Below are 18,686 nucleotides of genomic sequence, written 5' to 3'. Positions count from 1 at the left end.
ATTCAGTTCTAAATGCACATATATCCTATTTCTAAGAATCTTCTCCAACAACTTCCCTACCACGGACGTCAAGCTCACCGGCCTATAATTACCCGGGTTATCCTTGCTACCCTTCTTAAATAACGGGACCACATTTGCTATCCTCCAATCCTCTGGGACTTCACCTGTGTCCAGTGAAGAGACAAAGATTTCTGTTAGAGGCCCAGCAATTTCATCTCTTGCCTCCCTGAGGAGTCTAGGATAGATGCCATCTGGCGCTGGGGATTTGTCTGTCTTAATGTTTCCTAAAAAACCTAACACTTCCTCCCTTGTAATTGAGATTTTTTCTAACGGGTCAACACATCTCTGAGACACTACCAGTCAACATGTCCCTCTCCTTTGTGAATACTGATGCAAAGTATTCATTTAGGATCTCTCCTACTTCCTTTGGTTCTCAGCATAATTCCCTTCCTTTGTCCTTGGGAGGTCCGATTCTTTCCCTAACAACCCTCTTGTTCCTAACGTATGTATAAAATGCCTTAGGATTCTCCTTAATCCTGTCTGCCAAGGACATTTCCTGACCCCTTTTTGCCCTTCTAACTCCCTGTTTGAGTTATTTTCTACTTTCTCTGTATTCCTCCAGTGCCCCATCTGTTTTTAGCTGCCTGGACCTCATGTATGCCTTTTTTTTCTTTTTGATTAGACCCACAATTTCATTGGTTATCCACGGCTCCCGAATCCTACCTTTCCTATCCTTCCTCTTTACAGGCACATGCCTGTCCTGCAGTCCTATCAACTGCTCCTTAAAAGACTCCCACATGCCAGATGTGGATTTACCCTCGAACAGCCTCTCCCAATCAACAGCCACCAAATCCTGCCTAATCCGGCTGTAGTTAGCCTTCCCCCAATTCAGCACCTTACCCATAGGACAGCACTCATCTTTTTCCATTACTATCCTAAAGTTTAAAGAATTGTGGTCACTATTTGCCACATGTTCCCCTACTGAAACTTTGATGACCTGACCGGGCTCATTCCCCAGTACTAGGTCCAGTATAGCCCCCTCTCTAGTTGGACTGTCAACATATTGTTCCAAAGAACCTTCCTGTACGCATTTTATAAATTCTTCCCCGTCCAGGCCCCCAGCCCTAAGCGATTTCCAGTCTAAGTGAGGGAAATTAAAGTCTCCCACTACAACAACCCTATTTTTTCTGCCCCTGTCCAGAATCTCCTTACATATCCGTTCCTCAACTTCCCATGGTCTGTTGGGAGGCCTGTAGTATGCCCCCAGCATAGTGACTGCGCCCTTCCTGTTTCTGAGCTCCACCCACAGTGACTCGTTACCTGACCCTTCCATATTGTCCACCCTCTGTACCGCTGTAATATGCTCCCTAACCAGCATTGCTACTCCCCCACCTCTCCTAGCCCCTTCTCTGTCTCACCTAAAACACTTATACCCCGGAATATTCAGCTGCCAGTCCTGTCCTCCTTTTAACCAAGTCTCCATCACTGCAACCACATCCAAGTTCCGCGCAAGCATTAAGGCTCTAAGCTTGTCTGTCTTGCCCGTGACGCTCCCTGCATTGAAGCAGATGCACTCCAGACTTCCAGGCCCACTGAGGTCATCCTCCCCCAGAATGCTCTTCCTCTTAGATTGCCTTGTCTTGGCCCCAACCTCGTCCCCAGCCTCTATGCTTATTGACCTATTGTTCTGATCCCCACCCCCCTGCCACATTAGTTTAAACCCATCCGAACCACACTAGCAAAACTCCCAGTTAGGATATTCGTGCCCCTCCAGTTTAGGTGTAACCCGTCTTTCTTGTACAGGTGCCATCCTCTCTTGAAGACTTCCCAGTGATCCACAGGTTTGAAACCCTCCCTCCTGCACCAGTCCTTTAGCCACGCGTTCAGCTGTACGATCTCCCTGTTCCTCGCCTCACTAGCACGTGGCACTGGGAGTAGTCCAGAGATCGCTACCCTAGAGGCCCTGCTTTTTAGCCTACTACCCAACTCCCTGAATTGCTCTCGCAGGACCTCCCTGCTCTTTCTGCCTACGTCATTTGCACCAATGTGGACAATGACGTCTGTCTGGTTACCTGCCCCTTTTAGGATACTTCCTACCCGCTCAGAGACATCCAGGACCCCGGCACCAGGGAGGCAGACTACCATCCTGGAGTCTCGTTCGCGCCCACAGAATCACCTGTCTGTGCTTCCAGCTATTGCATCCCCCATTACTATTGCTCTCCGAGTCCCCCTCTTTCCCTTCTGAGCCACAGAGCCCGATTCCGTGCCAGTGACCTGGTCACCGTGGCTTACCCCTGGAGGGTCATCCCCCCCGCACAGTATCCAAAATGGTATACTTATTTTGGAGGGGGACAACCACAGGGGATCCCATCACTGACTGCTCTCTCCCCTCCTCTCTCCTGTCTGTCACCCATCCCTTACTGTTAAGGGGGACAACCACCTTCTGATACCCAAGTGAAAACTAGTTTTGTGAGCTGCATCAACAGCAAGTTATTCAACTGCCCAATCCTGTCTTGACCATGCAGCACTTCCAGTCAAAATCATTGGTTAGCATTAAAGAACCTGAATATTGGTCAATTTCCCATTTGCCTCCAAGAGTGAAAGGGAAAATGTAGCAGTTTATCACCCTTTTATCACAGTTTATCACAGTAGTAGCCAGATAGATGACAATGAGTAAAAGGGTATAACCACACAAATGAAAAGACAGAAAGAATGGAAGACAAATAGGAAAACAGAAAATGGAAAAGAGGAAGAATTGTATACAAGAACATAAGAGCCAGAAGCAGAGGTTGACCCAATGTCCCCTCAAACCTTTCAACCTGATCATAGTTGATCTGTCTGTATTTTCCCACCCACTCCCCATATTCCTTCATTTCACGATAAACCAAAAATCTGCTTATCTCAGCCTTAAACTCATTCTCAATGATGGACCATCCACAGCCTTCCGAGCAAGAGAATTCCAAAGATTCACAAGCCTTTGTGCAAAGAAATCTTTCTTCATCTTAATGTTGGCCAGCCCCTGAATGAGACAAATTGGAAGGCTGTCAAATGAAGAGAAACAGATTGTTCATCAAACTTTCTCTATGAACAGTGCCATTCAAGAGTAACAAACCAGAAATGTTTCAAGGTTCCTCTGTCTGTGCTGAATGAACTGATCTCAGCTGCGCTGGTGATAAACTGCTACATTTTCCCTTTCACCCTTGGAGTGGCAAATGGGAAATTAACCAATGTTCAGGTTCTTTAATTCTAACCAATGATTTTGATTGGAAGTGCTGCATGGTCAAGACAGGATTGGGCAGTTGAATAACTTGCTGTTGACACAGCTCACAAAACTAGTTTTCACTTAGGTATCAGAAGTATCTGGATACCCAGATGGGATAGAATGCAAGTGGGTCTCAATGCCCTCAGGGAAGGAAAGACACAGAGGTGTATTAGTGAGAGAAAACAAAAACAATCGAGTTATTTCCTTAGGAGCCTTCCTTCATTCCTTATTTCCTGTCAATCAGATTGCCACTTAATGTACAGTGGGAAACATTTAAGGTACAACTACTCTCGATGATTTTATTGAAATCTAGTCAGAATCTCAGACAGTCCTGAGGCGATGATTTAAAATAGCCTGCAAAATTTCCGAAGAATAGTGTGGTAGGGAATGAGACATAATCCACTTTTACTTTCTGATCCTGAGTGCACCATGGAGCTGCTTTAGCATATGTACTGAACATAGTATTTTTTACTAATTAGCTGCAAGTTATTTTTTGATGGACCTGTAATGTAGCCCAAGTAACAAACAGTTCTTCAGTGAATATCGTACCTTGAGCTGTCAGCGAATGTCATGAATGCAAGCAAGATTTGTTTTTCGAAACGCATTCTCAGCAGAAATGAGGAAAAACTGTCACCTCAATTGCTATTTTTTAAAATCAATTCAGATGAATGCACAAATCTGCCTTTCTTAAACCAATAAAAGTGTATCTTGCTCGGCCATGTTCAAGGTATGGGATATATCACACCAGCTCCCCAAGCATCAGTACCATCCCAGAGTGCAGTGGAGTTGGATCACACCTGCACAACCATCTGTGCTGCTTTGAAGGGTGGAGGAATTTATGAATAAATACGACAAACGCAAGCTCTTTCACGAATGGCTGCTGTATTCTGAAAGGGTCATGGATCAAACATGAAATCTCTGCATCATTCTCAATCGAGGGAGACTGGAGCTATTGGATGCTAAATACTAGAAATGGTGATTTCTCCCAAGAGACCACCACCAATTATCTCTTCACTCATGCGTCTTTAAATTGTTTAGAATAAAGGCTCAAAAACAATACATGTGGTGATGCAGAGAATAGATTAGAAACACATCATTGGAACTTTGACAACACTACTTTGAAATGGAAACTCAAGCATGAAATAATATACATAGTTTCTGAGCTTATCGTAAGTACAATATGTGCAACTTTCTCAGGATGTTATTAATAAATACCAGTGGGCAATTGGAATTAATTATTTCTCACTGTGTTCCAAACCACAAGGATTTGGAAGTGTCACAGTGTTGGGTGTGGGGAATAGAATTAAACAGCTACCCAGTGCATTTGCATTGTTCATGTTATGGGCGGCACAGTGGCCCATGAGATATACGGTGGCAAGTGGTTAGCACTGCTGCCTCACTGCGCCAGGGACCCTGGTTCGATTCCTGGCTTGGGTCACTGTCTGTGCGGAGTCTGCACGTTCTCCCCGTGTCTGTGTGGGTTTCCTTCAGATGCTCCAGTTTCCTTCATTGCAGTGTGAATGTAAGCCTATTTGTGACACTAATAAATAAACTTCAAACTTTAATATGATAGCCAAGATTTAGAGAATGCTGCTTAACTGCTATGCTCCTGTTTAAGTTTCTCTAAATATTATTTTGTTTAAATTCCATCGCAGGATGCGGACATCGCTGGTTAGGAGAGCACTTATTGCCTCTCCCTAAATGCCCTTGAGAAGACAGTGGTGACCGGCCTTCTTCAGCTGCTACAGAACATGTGGTGCATGTACACTTGGGTGGCATGGTGGCACAATGGTTAGCTCTGCTACCTCACAGCACCAGGGACTCGGGTTCAATACAGCCTTGGGTTATTGGCTGTGTGGAGTTTGCACGTTCTCCTTGTGTCTGCGTGGGTTTCCTCCCACAGTCCAAAGATGTGCAGGTTAGGTTGATTGGCTATGCTAAATTGCCCTAGTGTCAGGGGGATTAGGGTAAATACATGGGATTACAGGGATAGGGCATGGTTGGGATTGTTGTTGGTACTGACTCGACGGCCGAAAGGCCTCTTTCTGCACTGCAGGGATTCGATGATTCTATGATTCACCCACAATGCTGTTAGGCAGAGAATTCCAGAATTCAGACAATGAAGGAGCTGAGATATAGGCCAATATTTTCCAGCCCTCCCCCAGATGGGTTCCTCTGGTCCCATGTTTGGCAACCTCTACAGCCTGTTCCCAGGGGTGGGGGACAGGGCATGCAAGTCCCCGTAGCCATGGCGGCCCACCTCTGCTGCTGGAAGAAAGCGCCATGGTGGGGGTTGGGGGTGGGGGGGGGAGGGGACTGCAGAATCCCGCCCATAGTTTTAGGCAGGATGGTGTGCAGGTTTAAACTGCAGGAGGTGGCATTCCCATGTGTCTGCTGCCCCCGCTTTTCTAGATGGTAGAGGTCAGGGGTTTGGAAGATGACTTTGATGGAACCAGGGTGAAATTTTGCAGTGCAATTTCTAGGTGGTATTCTATGATGCCACCATGGGGCCAATCAAATAGGTTGCTTTGTCTCAATGGTGCTGGGGGTGGATTGAGTGATGTAATTGTGTTTGGTCAGCGAAAGAACAGCCATGTTGCAGAATAACATTGTTGATTCTTTTTTTTTTACAATTAACATCAGTGTTATAGATTCTTCAGTGGTCCACAGCTCAGTCACAGAGCAAGACTCCTTCTGAGCCACTCAAACAGCAGTAAGAATGAGGTGAAGCAATAGAAGCTCAATTGTACAATGCCAAAGTGGATATAGGAACAGAGAGGCTTGGGGCATCATGGACAGAAATCTCTGAAGGTGGGGTGGCAATTTGAGTATAATGTTTACAACCAACCCAAGAGTCAGAGACATTCATAAAAGATCCTGGGGAGCAGGGGTATTGTCCATTGAAGCTAAAACTTCCAGGACAATTCCCATGAAGATCAACATGTCATGACTTCTGTAGGTTTCAGACACGTATCTTGGGTTATACGCCTGGTCTCGAATGATCCGGAGATCAGAACATTTGGGTCAATAACAATATACTGCATCGTATGCTGTGTACAATTTGCACATTCTTGGACTCTCGACACATACGTTGGAATTTTACCGACCCGCCCGTCATAGGAATCAGAGCAGGCGAGAGGCAGACAATGAGAAGCTCCATTGATCTCGGGTGAGATTTTCCGGTTTCGGGTCGAGCGCGGCCGTAAAATTCTCTGACCTCACCTGCAGCTGGGATTCTCCAGTCCCGCTTCAGCGGTATGGAGGTTTTGCTGAGCTGTTCTAAATTCTCCGTTCTTGCTGGTGGCGGTAGTGGGGTGTACAAAACCAGAAAATTCAGGCCATCATCTTTAATAACCAGAGGAAAAAATTAAAAGTCCCCACAAAGAAAGCAAATTAATCTGTAATACTTGCTAACAGTCAACATTTATCCTTTACCCAATATCACCGGTAACAGATCAGCGCCTCATTTATCGCATTGCTGTTTATGGGACCTTGCTGTGTGCAAGTTGGCGACTGCATTCTCTATATTACAATGGTGACTGCATTTCAAAAGCACTTCATCAGCTGTAACATACTTTGGGAATGCCCTAAGATTGTGAAAGTTATTATTATAAAGCCTTTCTTTTCTATTCTGAAGTGGAAAGCTTTCTGGGTGCATCACAGCTTGGTATGGCACCTGTTGTGACCAAGACCGCAAGGAACTACAAAGGGTTGTGAACGTAGCCCAGTCCATCATGCAAACCAGCCTCCCATCCATTGACTGAGTACACTTACCACTGCCTCGGGAAAGCAGCCATCATAATCAAGGACTGCACGCACTCCAGATATATTCTCTTCCACCTACTTCCGTCGGGACAAAAAAATACAGAAGTCTGAGGTCACGTACCATCCGACTCAAGAACAGCTTCTTCCCTGCTGTCATCAGACTTTTGAATGGACCTATCTTATACCAAGTTGATCTTTCTCGACACTCTAGCTATGACAGTAACACGACATTCTGCACCCTCTCCTTTCCTTCTCCCCATGTACCCTATGAACGGTATGTTTCATCTGTATAGTGCAGAAGAAACAATACTTTTCACTGTATTCCAATATATTTGACAATATTAAATCAAATCAAACCAAACATCAGACATAGAAAAGGACTATTTTTTATTTCTACCTTAAAAAAAACATGTGGAATAAGTAAAGGTCTATTTCATTTGTGTTGCCATAGACAATGCACATGGGGCACTCTCCCTTGACTACGAAAGTCCATATCCTTTCATTTCCTGTTAAAGCACGAAACCATGCATATCTTTGTGAATGTGTCAACCAATACACACTTACTGTTCCAGGTAGCATTCCATTTAATAAGCCAACAACACTCTGAGATAAAACAGTTTGCCTTAGGCCATGATCTCTTTGAATACTTGGAAATATTACCCAAGGGTATATTCTCTCAGTTCAACAAAAAGGTGTACTCCACAATCACTTCAAGATGTTAACGCTTCAATTATATTCTAATCCATTTTTCCAGACAGAACAGATAATAATTTTATAATGACTAAGATTGGTGAGCATCAATTATTTGTTAATTATTGGAGTATTTACATATTTCCTTACCATTGCAAGCAGATAATTTGCATGATCAGTTATTACTATTTATTTTATTAATGTTTTCAGTTTAGTTTTCAATTTTGCATAGGATAAAATTATTACACATATGTATAATCAAGAGATATAATTTACTAATAAATGGTGCACAAGATAATTGTGGCTGATGCCATAATTCTTTCAACAATGAATTCCAGATCTCAATTTGTCCAAGGTGAAAGCCAATTAATCTCAGGAAAATGTGAGAATTTGGAGATCAAATTAATGTGATCCCACTCTGAATTATTGGTTCCTTTCATGAACAAAAATTTAGGAGCATGCCAACTACTTACAATCATGGATTAAAATTGAAGGGAAATATGTAAATCTAAATGATATAATGTGAATTAGTGAAAGGAAATCACTATCTGAATCGCACCCACTTTCAGATGGTTTTGTGGTATTAAACTAAGCGAAGGGACTGTTGTATTTCTATGTTTGCTTATTATTAACTTACCAATCTTAAACAGGACAGGCAAACTAACAGAAGTTCAGTTTATTTGAAGATGTGAAGCACAGGGTTACTTAGTAGATAGATTTACTGTAAAGATCCACCAGCTACTGTTAACAAAAAAATATAACTACAACCCTTTTACACCACATGCTGACCTGAAAGTTCCTTTAAACAATGTCTGCTGATCACATGATTTGCATCCTGGCCTCTTACTCATTAGCATATCTCTCTATGAGGTATAACACATGGGGGACGTTTTTGATGAAATAATTTGGGCACTAAAGAGTTAAAGAGATGGCCAAGATAGGGTCTTAAACTGCAATGTTGATTTAGCCATATTTAGTGCAAGTCACCGCATTGGTAAAGCAGCACATGTTCGGATGGCTACATTCAATTCATTTAGGGACTGATTGACAATTAAATTGCCTGACAGCACTGTTTAACAGTGATACCATTTTGGTGGATAATGCTTCATTTCACAACCTCTCCAAATTGCAACCAGCTGAGCAGGAGCAAACAAGTCCTGGCAGAGTGTTCTGAGTGTTATTGAGAGCCACACTCAGCTATCAATATTCACACAGATTCTGATCAACTAAGAACCATGAATTAATAAGGAACATCTTTTTGTGTTCAACCAAATAAACAAAATCAACTTAACTTAGGGGAGTTAATAGGGAACAGCTAGCTTAGATTTTTCTAACTGAGTCCTACTAACCTGATTGAGATAAAGTAACTGAGAGGGTTGATGAAGATAGTACAATAAGTGTTGTATGTGGTCTTTCAAAAGGCATTTATTAAAATAACACAGATGTATTCAGAAAATGAACGCTCATGGTACTGAAGCTAGCTTGGATATGTAAATATCTATCACATAGAAGGCAGAAAGTGGTGGGAACAGGTGTTTTTCTGACTGGAAAGAAGTGAGGGGCATGGACAGGGTGGATAGGGAGCAGCTGTTCCTCTTCCCCTTGAAGGGTCAGTTACAAGGGGGCACAAGTTAAAAGTGAGGGGTGGGAGGTTTAGTGGGGGATTTGAGGAAAATCTTTTTTACCCACAGGGTGGTGACGGTCTGGAATGCACTGCCTGGGAGGGTGGTGGAGGCAGGTTGTCTCACATCCTTTAAAAAGTACCTGGATGAGTAGTTGACACGCCATAACATTCAAGGCTATGGGACAAGTGCTGGCAAGTGGGATTAGGTGGGCAGGTCAGGGCCTTTCATGCGTCGGTGCAGACTCGATGGGCTAAAGAGCCTCTTTTGCACTGTAGTACTTGTTGTAGCAGCAGCACCCCCCACCCCCCCCCCCACCCCCACTGCCCCAAGTGGCTGGTATTAGGACTATTGCTTTCCTTGTCATATATAAATGACCTGGAACTGGGCTAAGAAATACAATTTTGAAGTTTGCTGATGATAGTAAATAGTGAGCAGTATAGTAACAAATTAAGGAATTGCGTATAGAACCTGGTGAAATGGGAATAGACTCAACAGATACAATCTAATGCAGGATACAATCTAATGCAGGCAAGTGTGAAGTGATGAGCAACACAGAGTGGCAATATATTTGAAATGGCATCATTTTCAAGGGTGTGAAAGAGACCTTCACATTCACAAATTGTTGAAAGTGGTAGGACAAGTTGATAAGACAGTTAAGAGAGCTTGATGAATAAGGACATTAAACAAATACGTCTCCTTCATTTTAAATAGCAGTCAACTAACCAACAGAAGAAACAGAGGGGAAATTAGCTGATATTTAAAATTGTTGCTAAGCGCTGGATTGCATAATCTGAAAGAGTGGTAGATCAAAGCATATTCCATTGGAACTTTCAATGGACTGTTGAAGAGGGCAAATTCTCAGGACTATCAGGAAAAGGTTGGGGTACGAGCTTAAATTAGGCAACTCTTTTGTAGAGGTGACGCAAATGAAATGGGTTGAATATCCCCTGTGAGAATGTAAAATTCTAAATAATCAAAAATCCTGAAATATGAGAATTACAAATACACAGAGGGATGTGAAAGTTGGAGTGAAAAGGAAGATAAGTTGCAATGGCAAAATCCATTTTACTTGAGGAGGCACTGATTATTATCAGTGGTTCAATGCTCAAACATCCAAAGTTATTCAATTGCTGTTGGACAGGAGGCACAGAGCAGATTATCAACAAGGAGTTATCAGAAAGCATGTCACAATATTTAACTTACTAGCTGAGCAGGAATGAAAAAGCTTCTTGGGCTTTAAATATATTATGACACGATGGCACTGCTGCCTCACAGCGCCAGGGAGCCAGGTTCGATTCTTGGTTTAGGTTACTCTCTGTGTGGAGTCTGCACATTCTCACCGTGTCTGCGTGGGTTCCTCCGGGTGTCTGGGTGGAGTCTGCACGTTCTTGTCGTGTCTGCGTGGGTTTCTTCTGGGTGCCCTGGTTTCCTCCCACAATCCAAAAGATGTGCTGGTTAGGAGCATTGGCCATGCTAAATTCTCCCTTAGTGTATCCGAACAGGTGCCGGAATGTGGCGACTAGAGATTTTCACAGTAACTTCATTGCAGTATTCATGCAAGTCTACTTGTGACAGTAAAAAATAAACTTTAAACTGGGAATTAGTCAACAATTACTTGTAAAAATATTGGAAACAAGAGACTTGGGCCAGAATTCTCCGACCTTGCTGGGATTATCCAGTCCCACTGCTGTGAATGAAGGTTTGGCTGTGTGCCAAATTCTCCATACTCACTGGCAGTGATAGTGGGGCATGCAAGACTGGATTATTCTGGACTTGTTTGTATGTATCTGGCTATCGCATTATGTTCAGGTCTTGGACAAAAACCCCAAATTATATTAGGACACCAGACTAGCCCTATTAGGGCGAAAGGTCAGGAAAGGATATTTCCTTCAGGATTGATTCACTAACAAAGTAACCATCTTTTATAGAAAAACAAACTTTATTTAATAATGCAGTTCAAATATAACGTTAACAACCGGAACAACTTAACTATTAACAGTTGAACAATATTTAAAATGCAAAAGAAACAACTTTAATTTCTATCTTACCACTGTCTCAGTTCTAAGTGAGCAACATTCTTCTTACAGACTTAAATGCAACTTTAAATACAGTTAGCAGTCATAAATATACTTGCTATAATGACCGTAGACAGTTTTGAAGCTCTTGGAGAGAGATAGAGTTCCAGAAGCATGCAAAATCTTTCTAACGTCAACCAGGCTTCAGTTGCAAACCCAAACTTCTTTCTGCAAAAGATTTTTCTCTCTGCTACTGACTCAGGACTGCACATAAACCACATCAGCACATGACCCTGTAAATCAATCTAATCAGAAATCCCAGGAGGATCTAAGGAAACAAAGTCCATCAGCGTTACTTAAAATAAACTCTTGCAAGCTTGAAATGTAATTACAGGCAGTCCCCAGGTTATGAGCACCCAACTTACGAACGCCTGTACTTACGTACTGACCTCCGTAAAGCCTATTATTTTAAAAAATCGAGTTACATACATTCGTACTAACGAATAGGCGGACTACATTGCGCGACGCTCAAAACACTGCGCGTTTTCCAAGTTTTGTGTCATTTCCATTTATTATTATTACTGTATTATTATATTTAAGATGTTTTAGGTAAAATATATACTATATGCGAAGACAAACATTTGACTAATTGACGCTAGATGTGAACCGTACGTAAATGTTCCGACTTACATACAAATTCGACTTACAGACAGGCTTAAAAACGGAACTCGTTCATAACCCGGGGACTGCCTGTATCCTGCTCTCCCAACATCTGAGCTGCATTCCCAACAGACATACTGACTACCTGTAACATAAAGCTGAATTTTAAACATTTCCTTTGAACATATCCATATCAATTGCACTACTATCATCACAATTACAATGGTTCAAGATGCCATTAAAAATATCAGCGGAAGCATAAACATATTCCTCGTATGATAAAAATATTACAATATTGCAAATATGTTTTCAAGTTCTATAACAACTAGGACTATCTTAAAATATCAAACCTTGTAATTCTGGAAATAGAATTTCATATCTGTATCATCCATCGTGCTTGTTTCTCTTTTGTTCAACATTTTGTGGTTGTCACTGGTAAGACCAGCAATTGTTGCCCATCTCTAATTATCTCTTGAACTGTATGGCCTATTCAATTGTTTCAGGAGGCAGTAAAGAGCAGAGCTCAGGGGGAGAGGGGTGCAGACAGTGGCTAAAAGGGACATGGGCTTGGTGTTGCAAATGGAATTTCTCATTGTCCTTCCAAATATGTGTGCGTTAGGGGGATTCCCCATGTTAAATTGCCCCTTAGTATCAAGGGGACTAGCTAGAGTAAGTGCACGGGGTTGTGGGATTAGAGCCTGGGTGGGATTGTGGTCGGTGCAGACTTGACATGCCGAGTAGCCTCCTTCTGCCCTGTAGGATTCGATGATTCCTTAGCAGCCAGCATGGCAGATCTGAAAGACTGGCTTCTTAAAACAAAATCGGAACTGTCAGCCTGGTGTACTGATTTTCATTTTCCCAAGGCCTGTCTTTCAGGTCAGCTTCACTGACAATTGCTGCTAATAGGAACCATTGCAGTCTCAGATCTTTGGGCATGTTCATGATTCCAATTCGTTAGTTTTTAAAATCCCACCAGGAAAACCATAGAACTGCCCAAAGATTGGCAGCAGTAGTTCCTGTTCGCGGTTACTGTCACAAGACTGTGAATGAGAGAACAACAATTTTGGTCTGAATCATTGAATGGTTTCAAGAAGGAGATAGATATATTTCTAATTAAACAAAGGAATAAGGGGATATGGGGTACAGGTGGGGAGATGGATTTGCGATCAGGGAGAGATCAGCCATGATCTGAGTGAATGGCGGAGCAGGCTCGAAGGGCTGAATTTGCCTACTTCTGCTCCTAATTCCTTTGTTCCTATGTTTTATTTCTAAATCATTAAAATTTCATTTATCTAATGGGAAAAGAAATTAGTTTGTCAGCAGCACCTATATTTGCTTGGAAAATGTTAAGTCAAATCCTTCTAAATATCTTGGAGCCAAATGATTACAGTGGACATGAGAGACGGGTTTGGGGGGGGGGGGGGGGGGGGGGCTGGTATTGCTGTTGGGTGTTGGGGAGATGTTGGCAGGGTAGAGGGATTGAATGGGGTATTGGGGATTTGAAGAACTATTCTTAAGGTTTAGTGCCATAAAATTAAATACAGTACACTTTTCAAAATTATTTTGGAATTTAAAACAACATATAAATAACAGTTTGAACTTTCATTCTGCCCTAAAATAGGTAGGCACAATTTTGATTATCTGCTGTGTTGATGTACTAGAGGCTTACGAATCTTGGGTCTCACCCAAATAAATGTAAGAAGCTAAAAACCGAGAGTGATACAAAGCAGGGTATTGATCCACTGTCACTCGTTTTATTACGCTTGAAAAGTCTGGGGGTGAAATCTTTATTTGTGATGAGGAGATTGGTTAAAGAAAGGCTTTACAAATCTTTACTCCATCATAGGTTCACCCCAGATAGGCTGTAAATTCAGTGTACAACACTATTTGTGGGGGAAGGGGCAACACGCAAGTTCTTGAGTTAAAGTTGTACTGAATTTTTGTACCATGTATCATTCTTCGAAAAAAATCAGATCAACAGTTCAATCTACCATTTTTTCTTGAACTACTGGTACAGGGCGATTGAACAATCCTGGGGATAGTATCATTGGTGTAAAAGAGACAGATGCTATTTATGGTGGAATGTGAGTTGGTGCCAGAGAAATCAGAATGGTACAGTTGTATTAGCTACAGAGTTCAATTGTTCTGTAAATGTAGTGTTTTTTGTAACCACTTTCCACATATCAGTTGATTGCATTGATTAATTATCCTTAGAAAAATAGAATTCAGTCTCCACTGTCACTATTGCTACACTCACTCTGCCTACTGCATGCAAATATAATGAAAGAAAGACAAAACCTATATTTATGCAGCACCTTTCACAATGTCGCAATTCGCTTTAAAGCCAATTCAGTACTTTTGAGTTGCAGTCACTAATGTAATGTAGCTAATGTTATTAAATGGCAGACCAGGCTCAAGGGACCGAATGGCTTATTCCTGCTCTGAATCATATGTTTGTGTGTCATTCTGGATGGATGGGATGAGCTAGGCTAGATCGCCTTTGTCATCGATAATTATCTTCTGAATAGAAGGTGGAATGATGATAGGGGGTCTGTTTATAATGATGCTCATAGTAGTTTACTATGAGTGGACTTTGTGGGGTTAAATTGCCAGGACAGGGGTGCATAATGAGCTCAAAGTGGATCAGTAACCTGTTTTACACTGAATATGATTCTCAAAAGTATTTACCATTGACTTAAATCATGTCCTTTGCCTACTTACTTATTATCCCACTCTATCTTGATGTGTTCATTAGGTAATAAAATATTGTGGTAAAGTTGTGTTGCATAGTAGATATTGAAAACATATTGTCATGGGAAGGGGCAATTGCCAGTCTTCAGACTTGCTGATCAAAAAAGCAGATACAATCATGAACCATTCAGACTTTGTCCTCTGGCCTCTTAAAAGTTGTGTCACACTGAGGCACCAGAGGGCTCCAATGCTTCTCACTGACAATGAAGACCTACGTTGTTTAATCAATCCACTTTGTTGCTTGGGAATCATTTGATCTTTCTACCCTGTGAGGTTCCTGATAAAATAGAAACCAATTACCTTCTATGAAATAATTCGGGCGGCACGGTAGCACAGTGGTTAGCACTGCTGCTTCACAGCTCCAGGGACCTGGGTTCGATTCCCAGCTTGGCTCACTGTCTGTGTGGAGTTTGCACATTCTCCTTATGTCTGCGTGGGTTTCCTCCGGGTGCTCCGGTTTCCTCCTACAGTCCAAAGATGTGCGGGTTAGGTTGATTGGCCATGCTAAAATTGCCCTTAGTGTCCTGGGATGCGAAGGTTAGAGGGATTAGTGGGTAAATATGTAGGGATATGGGGGTAGGGCCTGGGTGGGATTGTGGTCGGTGCAGACCCGATGGGCCGAATGGCCTCTTTCTGTGCTGTAGGGTTTCTAAGATTCTAAGATTTCTAAGATATCAAATATTATCATGAACCCAGGCAGGAACATCTACACAATGGAATAAATCTTGTGCAGTTTATCTGGATTGCAAGTATTAAATCTTTCCCTCACTTAAGTGCAATGTGTGGAGCACGTAGCATTATAAATAACTCGTGGAATATTTTCCTCTCAAATTAACAATGTTGCATGATGCTGTCAAAGTAAAATTTAATACTTGCAATCCAGATAAACTGCACAAGATTTATTCCATTGTGTAGATGTTCCTGCCTGGGTTCATGATAATATTTAATATAATTATTTCATGGAAGGTAATTAGTTTCAATTTTATCAGGAACCTCACAGAATAGAAAGAACAAATGATTCCCAAGCAAAAAAAGTGGATTGATTAAACAACATAGATCTTCACTGTCAGTGAGAAGCATTGGTTTGTTTAATAGTTATATTAGAATCACATATATGGCACAAATAAGCTAAAACTGCACAATATCATTTCAGCTCTTAATATTATTGACCAGTGCTCAGACTTTTGTAACAAGATGCAAACAAAAGATGTGCATGTTAGGCAGATTTCTTTCCCTAAAAAGCATTTGTGAACCAAATGGGCTTTTGGAACAAGAGATGATAGTTGTCAAGCAATGAAAGTCAAACTCTAAAGAAGGCTCACCCATACTCATAACATTGGCTCTGTTCCCTCTCCATAAATGCTGTCAGACCAGCTGAGATTTTTCAGCATTTTCTTTTTGTGTTTCAGATTCCAGCATCCACAGTATTTTGTTTTTATGAATGTTGTCATGGTCAGTTAAGACTAACTTTCAATTCCAGATTTTTATTAATTGAATTTAAATTGCCATGGTGGGATTTGAACCCATATCCCCAAAGTATTTGCCTGGGCTTCTTGATAACTAGTCCAGTAACTTTACCACTGTGCGAATAGCTCCTCAATTCAGTGGCACAGTGGTTAGCACTACTGCCTCAAAGTGCCAGGGACCTGGGTTCAATTCCAGCCTTGGGTGATTGTCTTTGTAGAGTTTGCATGTTCTCCCCGGGTGGGATTTTACTGAGCGAGACTAGAAATTCCCGCCCCAGGGTCAATGGACATCCCTGGCCCGCTCCAATTCCGTGGTGAGCGAGGCAGTAGAGTTCTGGTGTCCGTGTCTGTGTGGGTTTCCTCCGGGTGCTTCGGTTTCCTCCCATACTCCAAAGGTGTGCAAGTTTGGTTGATTGACCAAGGGGCTAAATACATGGGGTTACAGGGATGTGTCCTGGATGGGATTGATGTCAGTGAAGGCTTGATGGGCCGAATAGCCTCCTTCTGCACTGTAGGGATTCTATGGATTCTATTCTATGGATTCTCACAATATAACTCCATAGAATATGCAATGCTTCACACTGAACAACAATTTGCCTTTGTAGTGTGACTTTAACATAGAAAACATTTCCAAGATATGTGGTGAAAACAATGTGGAATCTGAGCTTAGAAAGAGACATTAGGAGCTCAGTGATATAAGGCGATTACAGTGGACGTAATCTAAAGAAAGGGAGGTTGAAATACATAAAGAATTAGGACAGAAATTTCAAAGCATAGGGCTTAGGCAGCTGAAGGCACAGATATTAAAAGTAGACCTATGAGAAGGGGAATTAAAAAATGATTGAGAGTTAGTGGTTAGAAGAGTGTGGGAGAGAATTTTAGGAAGGGAGGGGGAAGGGGGAGGCCAATGAATCATTTGAAAATTTAAAATCTGAAGGACTGGGGGACTGGGAGGAATTATAGGCTTGTGAGGCCAGGGGAAGAGAGCTGCACAGATTTGGATGAGTTGAATGTGACAAAGATCAAAGAAGGAAGCTGGTCAAGAGCTTAAAGTTTATTTATTAGTGTCACAAGTCGGCTTACATTAACACTGCAATGAAGTTACTGTGGAAATCCCCATGTCTCCACACCCGGCTCCTGTTCGGGTACACTGAGGGAGAATGTGGCATGGCCAATGCACTCAACCAGCATGCCTTTCGGACTGTGGGAGAAAACCGGAACACCCGGAGGAAATCTATGCAGACACAAAGAAAACGTTATGGTTCAGCTCAGAAACTCCAAAGTGTTTTATGGAACCCACCTGGGTCATAAGTTTTGCATCTTGAATTTGGCTCGGATAAGCATGATATGTTTCACCTCAGGTATGATTCAAAACGAACCCACTAGGGAGATTTTATCAAACTAAGTTTATTTAAGAATATAGTTAATGTGCTTAGTAAGAATATTAGCAATAACCGTTATCAATTACAAACAAAACAAAACAACCACAATAAAGAATACCCCAAAGGGCGGCACGGTAGCACAGTGGTTAGCACTGTTGCTTCACAGCTCCAGGCACCTGGGTTCGATTCCCGGTTTGGGTCACTGTCTGTGTGGAATTTGCACATTCTCCTCGTGTCTGCATGGGTTTCCTCCGGGTGCTCCGGTTTCCTCCCACAGTCCAAAGATGTGTGGGTTAGGTTGATTGACCATGCTAAAAATTGCCCTGAGTGTCCTGAGATGCGTAGGTTAGAGGGATTAGTGGGTAAAATATGTAGGGATATGGGGGTAGGGCCTGGGTGGGATTGTGGTCGGTGCAGACTCGATGGGCCGAATGGCCTCTTTCTGTACTGTCAGGTTTCTATGATTTCTATGATTAACAAATATATTAAGATGTTCCAATCAAACCAATCCCATAAACAAAACCCTTCCACAGGTTTAACACAGCAAAGACTAATGCTCATGTGATACTGGAATTGAGTCCTTTGGTTGGAGAATTGAAAACACTGACTTCTCAGATTGTAATTTCTAACAATCCTCTAGATACACTCAGAACAGTTTGAAGTCAGAACAGCTTCCTAGAACACCAGGGAGAGACCCTGGTCAAGCCAGTAACAGCAGATTTTCTACTGAAGGAAGCCAAGAAGCTTTGCTTTCAGCTAACCAGCAGAACATCCAAATCCCAGGGAGAGAGTGAGGGAGAGAGACTGCTTTCAGTCTGATGTCCACTCACTTCTAAAACTAAACACTGCTGGCAGCCAAAACAGAAAGTGAAACCTTGAATCCCCTAGGAAGGAAAAGAAAACTGTCCAAAACCCATGTCCTTCCTCCTAACAATGCTGGGCCATAAAACAACTGAGAGTAAAAATGAATAAACCCTGTTTAAACCAATGAAGAAGCAATAAAAAGACTCCTACAGACAGCCCGGCAACAATGAGAGCTGAGGTTGTCAGAACTGCAGAGAACATGATTT

This window comes from Mustelus asterias, chromosome 21, assembly GCF_964213995.1.
Source record: "Mustelus asterias chromosome 21, sMusAst1.hap1.1, whole genome shotgun sequence".
NCBI lineage: Eukaryota > Metazoa > Chordata > Chondrichthyes > Carcharhiniformes > Triakidae > Mustelus > Mustelus asterias.
The sequence above is the reverse complement of the archived record's forward strand: the minus strand, read 5'-3'. Positions refer to the sequence as shown.